Source organism: Equus przewalskii, chromosome 24 (assembly GCF_037783145.1).
Source record: "Equus przewalskii isolate Varuska chromosome 24, EquPr2, whole genome shotgun sequence".
NCBI classification, from domain to species: Eukaryota; Metazoa; Chordata; class Mammalia; order Perissodactyla; family Equidae; genus Equus; species Equus przewalskii.
Genome location: NC_091854.1, coordinates 11,400,903 through 11,412,675, shown reverse-complemented (window position 1 = coordinate 11,412,675; position 11,773 = coordinate 11,400,903). Strand labels below are relative to the sequence as shown.

Here is an 11,773-nt window from a genome sequence, read left to right as displayed (position 1 = left end):
AGGTTATGTTATGATTTGTCGTATTAATGAACCATTATTGCATAACCATATTTTTATTGCAATATATTACCTGCTAAATGATGCCTTTTTTTCTTTTTCAGAAGAAAAAATTTCATAGAACAGATTCTATGGAAGTTTTTCTTGCTGCCAGTTGTTAAATCTTTCAAAAGCTGTCAGGAGCCTCAGAAATCAAGTTCAAAATACCATAGCCAACATAAGTATAGACATAGGTTAGCCTATTTTTAAATCGTAATACAAAACTGCTAGAGAAATACCTAAACGCAAAAGATTATTTAAAACGAAATCATCTGATGTAGCTTGTCAATGTAAAGGACAAAGTCAGTGAAGGGAGATTTACCCCACAACTTCTATAAATATCACCAGACAGTTGAGAGCTAAGTGATTTTTTTTCAGGCTACTTTTTCCTTAAACTCATTATGCACCAGAGCCTTCGTGCACTCATTCCTCAAAGACCCCATCCATGGCAGCCACAGGGAGCGGGGGACACTAACCACCCAGGGCAGTCGACTGGCTCAATTCCCTACCTTGCTTCAGTCAAGCAAGCCCTTCTCCTGAAGGGTGAATGGATGGCAAAGACATTGGCATCTGCCCTGGAAACTTCTGCAGGAAAGGAACCATACTTGTTTCTACAAATGGCATTCTGGATTTGCTCTGTGTCTGCAAAGCACTGATTCACCATACTGCTTCTGAATGACAAGGCTGTCCTCGGCATTGCAATCAGAGGAGCACCAGCTGGGATCCCCTCAGAACATTCCAAGCTGATGACAGTAAGCTAGTTATCTGATGGAAACAGAGGTGGGACATTTTGGGTGTATCTTCCTGCTTAAGCTGCTGCTGCTGTCATAATCTTGGAGGGGAAGAAACGAAGGTATGTGCTGTCATTTCTTAAGGTACTGCCTGCCTTCGCTGTCAGTTCATGGGTGTGCTCACCTTTGGCTGCTGCCGATAGACTTTACAGCCCATCATTCACTCCACACGTTATTTTTTAAGAGTATAATATGTGACAGCATTGCATTAGGTGCTGGAGACAGAAGTGAACGAGACAGGCGAAGCCCTTACTCTCAAGCAACTTTAAGTCTAGCGGAGACAAACATTAAATAAGCATTCAAGAGGTTAGATATTTGGAGCCTGTAAAAGTGTAGTTTTGGAGAAATTTCTACCACATTTTTCCTTTTTAAAAAAACGATAGAAGTAACGTATAAACATATGCATGTTGCAAAATACTTCAACAGTATAATACAGTATTATGAAAATTCCCCTTTTTTCCCCCAACCAACATCCTTCCCATAGGTAAATACTGCACTTATGTTTAAAAATAACATCTAGACAAGTAACTATCTTCATGTTTATATGTACACACATATAAATTTACTTTGCTTTTTCACATACGTGAGATTATACTATAAATATTATGCAACTGCAATTTATATCTTAGAATATTTTCCATGTAAATATGTAGATACGCCATTTATTGCAATGATTAAATTCCCATATGTGCACATAACATGATTTATATAACTATTCTCCTTTTTGTGGGTGTATTAATTTCCGGTGGCCACTGTAAAAAATTAGAACAAATTAGATGGCTTGAAACAACAGAAACTTATTCCTTCACAGTTCTGGAGACCAGAAGTCTGAAATCAGTATCCCTGAGCTGAAATCAAGGTGTTGGCAGGGCCCCACTCCCTCCAGAGGTGATGGGATAGAATCCGTTTCTTGGCTCTTCCAGCTTTTAATGGCTGCCAGCATTCCTTGGCTTGTGACTCCAATTTTCAAGGACAGCATCTTCAACTCTCTCTCAGCTCTATCTTCACGTGATCTTCTCCTCTGCTTTTCTCTTAGCAGCACACTAGTGATTGCATTTAGGGCCCCAACTGGATAATCCGAGATAATCTCCCCATCTCAAGATCCTTAAATTATATCTTAGTTTATAAGGTATGCTAAATTTGTAACTAGATTACAGTCGTCTTTCGTCATAGAAAGTAACAGTCACAGGTTCCAGACATTAGAACTTGATAACTTTTGGGGCCACTCTTCAGCCTACTATAGTGGATATTTAGGTTGTTCCTATTTTTTAATATAAACAATGCAGGAATTATAATTGCAATTTATATTTGGCACATAAGTAAATGTTTTGGCAGGTGAGATTTCTAAAAGTGAAATTTCAGGATCAAAGAGTACTTGTAACAAAATGTTGTTAAATGATGCCAAAGTATCCTCCCAAATAACTGTTGTACATCACCGTGTACTCTCCGAGCTCCTTATGGAGTGCTCGTTTGCCACATTTTTGTCAATATTGATGTATTTTGTTTTTGCTCTTATCAATTTGAAAAGTGAAAACTGGCAACTTATCATTGTTTATTTGAATTTTCTTCATTATGAATAGGTTTAAAAATTTCTATTTATATAGTTTCTCATTCTTAGTTTATTTTTTGACTTTTCTTCTTAATTGGTAGGGATTGTTTAAAAATAATATTGATATTTAATATTTTATTCTTATGTATGCTTCAAATATTTTCTACCAATCTATTGCTTGTCTTTATAGACTTGTTGAAAGAAATTGTAATTAATGTAAAATCTACCATATTTTCCTTTGCATATTTTCAGTTTTGCATTTTGTTTAGAAATAACTTGCTGATTTTAAAAAAATGAAAATATTCTTTTATATTTTCTTCAATTTCTAAAAATTTTTCCCTTTTAGTTGACAGTTTAGTTGCAGTGCAAGGTAGGCGTCTAGCTTGATTAGTTCTCTTTCCAATGGAAAGCCAATTATACTCATGATATTTTAAAAATAATTTATCTACTCTCCTACTAACTTAAAATACTAACTTGATTATATACTAGATACTCAAATACACCCAGATCTGTTTTGGGGTGGTATATCAGTGGTCTATTTTTGCTATTTCTGAGGATTCTCTGAGGGTAGAGATTCAGTCTGTTTCTCCATTCTGCACCCCAGTGGTATACAGGGTACACATGTAAGTACAAATACATACATACAGGTATTCAGTTAAGATACCAGATAAAATGTAGGACTTTCAATTAAATTTGAATTTCAAGTAACCAATGACTAATTTTTTTTAGTGTAACTGTCTTCCAAATATTGTATGGGACACACGTATGTTAAAAATTATTCATTGTTTATCTGAAATACAAATTTAACTGGTGTTTTATATCATTATGTGCTAGATCCAGCAATCCTACAGCTAGAATATATTGAGTGAATGAATGAACACCTTATCATAATTTTGTAATTATATTTGTTATTGCATTTTGTAAATATATTTATTATCAGGCAGGGAAAATTCTAGCCCATTGTTCTTCTTTTGTAAAAGTCTTTTAGCTATTTTTAAGGATTCTTGTTCCTGTATAAATTTCAGAATCATTTATATCACCAAGTATTTTTATTGGGATTGTATTGAATTTATCAATGGGCTTTGTTTTACTTTCTGTACTTCTATAATTCTTAATACTCAGCTGTGTTCAAAAAGAGAATGATTGAGTAAATAAATAAATAAAATCTGGCCAATATCATGCTTAATAGTTAAATACTAAAAGCATTATCACTGAATAAAGAACAAGACAAGAATGAAAACTATCACCACTGGAAATTCGAGCCCCTGTGAAAAACAAGGAAAAGGAATGAGATATGTAAATATTACGACAGGGAAATAATTTCTTATCTGTAAGTTCCTTCTTAGAAAACCTGAAAGAATCAATGAAACATATTCAAATTAATATAAACTAGTTTAGTAACTGGATTAGTTACAAAATAAATATTCTAAAAAGTAATTTTATATATTTCAATAAAAGCCAGTTAGAAATTACGGTGAATCAAATATCAAATTTTTAATAGGAAACAAAATATAAAATACCTAAAAATAAGCTTAATGAAATACATGCAGAGTTTACATTAAAAAAACAGAAATATAAATTTTTACTAGGAGACACAAGAACCCTTGGATACATAAAGTAATTTGTCAGATTCTTGGATAAGAAGTTTTAATATTGAAAATGAGAGTTTTATCAAAATTACTTTTAAATTTATTATAATCTTTATTATACACTGTAAATTTTGATATGTCTTTTGTTAAGTTTGAAAAATCTCTCTAACACATCTTATGCTTCTCCTCGTAATGAAGTCTCATGACTACATCTTCCCAAGTCTATGGAATATTATTATACCTCTTATAAATCTAGCTTATTGACTTAAAATATGTATAACCTAAAAGATGATAAAATTATCTGATTGCTGTTTTTACATGTCAAGGACCAGCTACATGTGCACCCAGAGTTAATAAAATTTAAACAAATGATTAAGATCATTTAGATAATAAAATACCACTAATAACTAAAAAATAATAATGAGGGGAACTTGAATTAGCAGATAGGAAACAATAAAATAAAGATGTAAAAATCAGAATAATGGTCTCATATAAGAATAGATAGCAAATAGGGCAGAATGGAAAATGCACAGCACCGTATTCTGACTCGCCTCACCACTTTTTACCCCAACACTGAGGTAGAAGTCTTTTTCCAAGGAGACGATCTTACAAGAGGCTGGTTCAAAACGGCAGACAGCATATGACTCTACCTACTTCCCTCTCACTGTTCCCCTAAGTGCAGGACGGGTGTACATATACACATATATACCACGTAGTGCCAGTAAACCCAAAAAGGGAGCAGGACTAGACCAGGAAAAAGTGAGGAAATCCTGCAAGTTAGAAAGCAGATGGTGTTGGACTCATCAGGGAAAATACAAAGGGAAATCCACAGCTTGAAGTACAGGGTAAGAGCAGTTATTCCCATCTGAAGAAGCGTCAAGTGTAAGGTCTTAAATTTCAAGAAGAGGTGAGTGGGAAGGAGGTAAACATCAGGGGAATTAGTTGAAAGAAAGATTCAGAATAACCCAGCAGGTTGTGCTTTTTCCCACTAATTTCTCTGTGATGCAAGGGAAGAAGGACTTTATTGTAATTTTTCTCTAATTCTTCTCTTGATTCTTAACAATTAGTTTTCTTGAATTTTCAGTTTAAAAATCTGTATGTACCCTTTAGGGTCATCTTAACCAAACCAAAATGTATAAATAGAGTTCTGGAAACAAGTTGTTAGAAAATATTCCCCTATGTTATTTGTAAATTGGCCATTAATGATTTCAAGGTGACTCCTAAGCCTTATTGAAGAAACTAAAGGGTAATAATGTAAAATACTCTTCAAATTTAATTAACCATAACCTGTACTAAAGTCATATCAAAACTGCTAAATTCTGGAAATGTAGGTGCATCTTGGTCCTGCATTGTCCAGGAGGGTGTGGACACTCGGACTCTGGTCAGTCAGTTGCTGTTATGGTCCACTTGTCTATGATTCTACTGGAGAACATTTGTCACCTGACTGGTACTGGATGACAATAACATTTAAGATAATTCAACTTCATTCCTCATTGAAAATACTTCCCAAATAGACTTTTCTACGAGGAAGACAATTCCATACAGCTAATAGAGGTCTTTTTCATCAAATATATCTGCTGTTTTAAATGAACAGATGGGCCTTCTGAGATGTAAGTCTATCCCTTGCGAGTGTGATTGACAGCAGTTAGTCTTCATTCCTACTTTGCTCTGTTCACTCCAGTTGAAATTTATAAGTGAACTGATTGTACTGTGTTCTTTGCTTGCGTCTGAAATTTTACATACACGTTAACCCCATCAAATAGTCATCTGATTTTTCAGGACGTATTTACTGAGTGACCACTTTGTGACACAGAGACTCCAAAACCTCAACTTTTAACTAGTCTGTGGGCCTTTCTAATAATTTATTTTCTACCTTGCTACCTCTCAACTTCCTGTTCTACCTCATTCTTATTCTCCATGATAACCCACCCTCCCCTCGCTTCCATTACCCAAATATGAAATTGTCATTTGACCAACATAATTTTTAAAAATTGCATCTAACATCACTACTGACCCACTCTTACATGACTAGAGCTCTTGATTTAGTTGTTATCAATTTATAAATATCTGCCTATCTGAAAGTCGGGACTCTATTTTTACCATTCAACTGAGAAATGTAGCTTATATCTGCTGGGGCTTATTATTTTGTTCTACATTTGTTCTTAGGATAAATTCTGTTGTGTGTCATGTTAGCATAGAATTTAATAGACAATTGTAAAAATTAAACATAAAAGTAATACTTTACTACATAAGCAGTTGGAGGAAAGGGTAAAGGCAGCCGTCCTGGGTTGGGTAGCCCACAGCCCCTCATAGCTGTGTCTCTGGCGTATCTTAGCCTTTAATAAAAGACTTTTTATGCACCGTCCTGCTTATCTGTATGTTCACAGGTGTGTGAAAGACTGTCATCTGCAGAATAAAACACCCTGTGGCACCATGACAATAAAAAGTGGTGACTCTCATCTATCTTTGCCTGAGGAAAAGAAGGCTTGAGAACACATAGAAATAGAACATGGGAGAGAAAGAAAAGGCCACAAGCAAAGTTTAAATTGTTTCCAATTTGGCTCAGTGCAAGGGGTATGCCCCACGTCGAGCTGGGAGGCATTGACCTTGCAATCCAGCAAGTGCACCTAGCGATGTGGCAAGATGGGCCAGCACAAGGCCCTGGTTGACACAAGTGTAGCTGTGACCTAAATTAAGGAAGCAGAAAGACACATTAAAAAAGCAAGATAAGAACCTAATCGCATCTTTCTGGAAAAAGAGAGAAAGATATTGTTAATAGAACAGATTGGGAGGAAAGGACAAAAGTACAAAGAAATATCCTGAAGTGGAGACAAATTCCTTTTAAATACGAAACTGAGGGATCCAGTTCTAAGGGATGAATTTGGCCAAGTGGGCTGAGGCTTGATTTATTTTGCTGCTATATTAGCTTTATCCTCTCTGGTATATAAACATTCCATTAAACAGGATGAGCTCTTTTTTTTTAAAGCATAAGAAAAATTTTATCTTAAAAAAGTGTGCTTTTAATGGTCCAAAATATTCCAAACCTTTCTCTATACGAAAACATTAGGTGAATTATGAACTGAAACTCAAGGTTCTTCTCTCTGTTCGCCAAGCAATGCTACTTTCAGAATGAGGCAAAGTGAGGATAAGGAGGTGAGGACAAAAAAGCGTCCTCCCATATTGTCAGCTCCAAATGTCCCTGTCACCAGAGTGTTCGGGAGGGCTGAAGGATGTTGTTTCATTTAGGAAGACAGTAGCCTCTTGAGCAAACAGACAACCAAAAATTGGGCCTGATTTGAAACAACATAGCTTCTCCTCAGACACTTAGCCTCCTGGTAAGCCAGCTCCCTGTTAGAGAGGATGTCACAGCCCCAGCATCTATTTTCAAAGATTCCATCAGTTCAGATGTGGAGGAAAACACACATTCCCAGACACACAAAATAAATTCTGATACATTGAAGGGCATCAATTCCCTTGTACTCAGAATGCTTATGCTCCTGAGTCAAGCATTCTGAGTAGGAGGGAGAGAGACATCATCGAAACAGTGGGGTGTAATGATTGTCACTGCAGTAGAGTGAGCTTTATGTCGTACTGAGGAGCGTTCAAAAGAAAAAGATCTATACATGCGCAGAGTGGACACATTTTACTGGATTTCTCCCTCTCCACGATTTTACCTTCCCAAGCCTGAATTTATAGTCTGAGTTTTCATGGTGTAATTATTGGGTTTCATATCAGAGAGGAGAGGAGCTTTGGTTTTTAGAGTATGTTTGGTGTTTATTCAAGGGAAGCAAGCTCCAATGCAGTTTCATTTTCTTTTCATTTTCTTTGTGGGGGGGTGTCGAGGTGGAGATGAATACTGATGCTGATGGAGTTTAAGGGCCTGGCAGCTCTGGGAACTGCAGACCTCTGTTTATCCAGAGTCCAGTTTCAGTCCGGAGGGTGCCAACGCAAACTTCTCCAGACGACCACGCCAAACATATCAGCCGTGTCTTGGAGGAGCAGCCTTCCCAAGCAGGGAGAGGTCCTCAGAGCCAGCTCAGGTTGAAACCAAACTATGGAGAAAGCCCAAGCACGAAAGCATGCTGTCTCAAGCACAGCAGTTTAAAAATATGCTTTTCATCAGATTTTCCTCATATTTGGCCTCACATTTTTTATCACAGCAGGAACCTGCCATCACCAGCTAAGCTGATTGACTGTGTCCTCTACCAGCATCCGCCTCTGATATTCATGTCTTCAGGAAAGTTCCATCCCTTTCACTTACTCTCTTGCTGGGGTCTCTTTATGCACCCACTATTACTACGGTTACAGCATCTGTCCCCCACCTGGGAAGGAAGCTTTAGCTCATCAGGATCACTTGCATCTCTACTAACGGTGGGTGCCGTCAGAAACGCAATGTTGTCAGCATTTTCTTTCCATTCTTGAGACATTACATCTCCACCGCCCTTGGGGTGTTTTAGTCTAACAGCTGGAAATTCCTGATTTTCAATACAATTTGTTTCTTCCTCCTCCTATGGCTTGGTATCAGGGCCAACTTTGTAAGGCAGTTTTTAATGAACCCATAGTCAGTGTGTTAAAATATGTTCGTTGAGTTTTTCCATAAAGCTAAGCTAATATAACATGATCGTTTTCTTAGGCACCCTGTGGGCAGTAAGGAACATAGAGAGTAGGAAAAGTGGGGGTGTGCAATTGATATAGTTGGGATGTTGCCAAGTTTACCCACCTTTCAGGACCCCCCACCCAACAGTGAGCTGATGGTCTTCATGTTAGCTGAGCTTTCTAAAATAAGGAGCTCCCCTATGGTATGAGCCAACAGGGACTCAGACTTAAGCACAAGCCTTTGGGAAAGGCTGCCATGCTGGGAAAAGTGAACTGTTAATAACTAGCCTGGACACACTTCGAAGGTAAACTCTACGCTTGATGCCTTCTTTCCTAGAATTCTTGTCACTGCAAAACTATCTAAGAAGAGCAACACAAAACGATCTGCGATGTTAATCAAATGCACTAAAAAGGGTCATATAGACATATTTGTTTCTCTGTAACTTGTGTTGCCTGTGGCCTTTGTCCAGTGCCCAGTATGCAGCACATTCTCAAGGGCCAGGCATTGTTTCTGGTTATTCCCGTGTGATCTCATACTTGGTCCTCTGAGAGCTGGCAAATATCTGTCAATAGCCAGGGCAGTTCACTTAAGCTCAAATCTTTAAAACTGTAAAGTGAGATGATAGTATTGAAAATTAAAAAAAAAAAAAAATCAAGTGCAATAACTTAGTTAAATCCCTTACTGGCGCCAGCCTACTTGAGCTTCAGTTCCAACCATTTACTAGCTGTATGATGTCAGGGAAGTGTCCTAACCTTTCTGTGGTTCAGTTTTATCATCTGCAAAATTGCATATAGTAGTAGTATTTTCTGTCTCCTTCTCTTCTTTTTTTTGAGGAAGATTAGCCCTGAGCTAATATCCACCACCAATCTTCCTTTCTTTGCTGAGGAAGACTGGCCCTGAGCTAACCTCCATGCCCATCTTCCTCTACTTTCTATGTGGGACACCTGCCACAGCACGGCTTGACCAGCAGTGCATAGGTCCACACCCGGGATCTGAACCAGCAAACCCCAGGCTGCTGAAGCGAAATGTATGAATTTGACCACTGCGCCACCAGGTGGGCCCCAGTATTCACTCATTTTATTAGAATAAAAATTAATTAAGTTGATATCTGTGAAAGGCTGGCAATTGATAAATAATAAATTCATTTAAATATTTGTTAAATAAAAAACTCTAGATATGATCACTGATTAGGGGATATTTTTCCCTTGTCAAATTCAAAAGCACCAGAGATGGAAGGAATCCATATAGTGCATGAAAGTACTAAATAAATCAATATCTTTAAAGTGCTTAGCACAGTGTCTAATATATGGTAATCATACAAGAATATGGAATCTTTTTTTTCAACTAGTATGTCCTGAAACATGTTTGGCCATTAAATTTCAATACCTTGTCTAGTTACCAACAAATAGGATTCAAAGAGCATAAACCCCCAGATATTTGAAGGACTCAAGCAACAAAGACCATGTTTAAAGTTTAACCATATCCTTAAATTTTGCTTTCCTTTGTGGCATATCTTGGGGCTTGTAGTTTTTGAGCTATGCACGTATGAAAAAGAAAGGCTGTTTTTGCCCTTTACATCAATATTCAAAAAAAGACAAGTGGTAAACATGATAGGAGAGATGATAATTTTTCACGGTCAGTAAAGCTCTATATATTTTCTAAGTGGCGCTGAAAAGTGTGTATAAAACTGGAAATTACTGGACAAGAGTACAAAGCATTTTAAAATAATTATAAATTTCTAAGAAAGAATTAAATAATTACAAATTTCTAGGAAATTCAATCTAGAGTTTATGTTTTTATTTCAGTACTTTTCTTTCAGAGCCACACAAGTTCTATTTCCTATCAAAATTGATTTGTCTGTATCTTCCTTCAAACTCCTCACATGTATGAAATTCGAAGTCATATAATCTCAGATCTGGAAGACGCCTTATACATCCTCTAGTCAATCTCCTCATGAGGGAACAGGCTCAGAAGGTGCAGTAACTGGCCCAAGCCCACAGAGAGGCTCAGCGGCAGGGCAGGCTTAGACTCTAGCATTCCAGGTGTTCTTCCCACTTAATTCAGTAGAAGGAATGAATTTTGTTAAAGTTGCTGGAGCAGTGACAACAGCTATCACTTCTAGTTTTTAGTTTGCAAGGTTTGCATGTGGAAGACAGTTTATTTCCTTTCAGATACCATATCTACAACTCCGGTACCTGTCACCAGGTGAATAATGGTGCCCAGGCTGTGGTCTTCTGTGTAAGTGGAAAAGTTTCCCAAACAGACTGAGCATTCGATTTTCGTACCTACTTCTATTTGTGTGTGCGTTTAATTTATACATATATGTGTCACTTTTGCTATTTAACCTTATTTAATACTCATTATATATACATAGTGAAGTAAAGAAATACAATGCTTAGATACAAATAAATATAATCTCAGTTGCTAATAGTTTCTGTTAAATCCAACCTTGGCTTTCAGCTCAAATAGAAAACAATACTCACAATACCTTTGAACTTCATCTTGGAGTCCATTGGGGTAAATAGACCGTTTTTGAGTCTAGCATCTGGGAGCCTTCAGTTAAAGGTATTTAGTCTTTTGGTGGGATTCTGCTGATCTCTGTTTATAACTCATCCGAAATAAGGTATGACATTCCCTTGCAAGAACTATCAAACAACTTTCTTACTATCTGAGTTCCCAGCTCTGCTATCTTATTTTGAGAAAGGGAAAAACTAGTTTTGTGCAAAATATGTAAAAAGAAGTTTAGTCCTTATAACAACCCTATGACGTAGATTCTGTTATTTTCTCCATGTTACGCTTGAGGATTCTAAGGCACAGAATGGCTGAGTAATTTGCTCAATAAATAACAAAACAGAGTGTTGAACGCTCACGATAGAGCTCCAGAGTCCACAATCTTAACCACGCCACTTACAACCTCTCTAATAAGCCAGGTGGCTCTCTAAGAGGAAGGGAGGGTCCTGTTCTCTTCCACCTGAAATGCAGTGAAAAATTCAATTGTTTAGCAGTCTTTATGGTCCCCTAGCTCATCCTTAACCTTACTTCAAATTCAGAGAGCAAGTTTATACTCTATTTAATAAATTATGCATTATTTCAAATCATATATTATTAATATTATATATTTTATAATACATGTAGGCAAAATATCATGGAGTTTCAAGATATGTATATAAACCACATATGTGGTTTTGTCAAGGATATCTTGCATTACCAC

General features: G+C 36.9%; 1 long non-coding RNA gene across 2 annotated transcripts in view; it reads left to right on the top strand.

Annotated features, from left to right (window-relative positions):
* The first annotated feature begins 455 nt into the window (after positions 1–455).
* LOC139079053 (uncharacterized) overlaps positions 456–11,773 on the top strand; it is a 138,744-nt gene continuing 127,426 nt past the window's right edge. For both annotated transcript variants that reach the window (XR_011532311.1, XR_011532310.1), the window contains exon 1: positions 456–889. This is a non-coding gene — a long non-coding RNA (uncharacterized lncRNA). The remainder of the gene's footprint in view (positions 890–11,773) is intronic.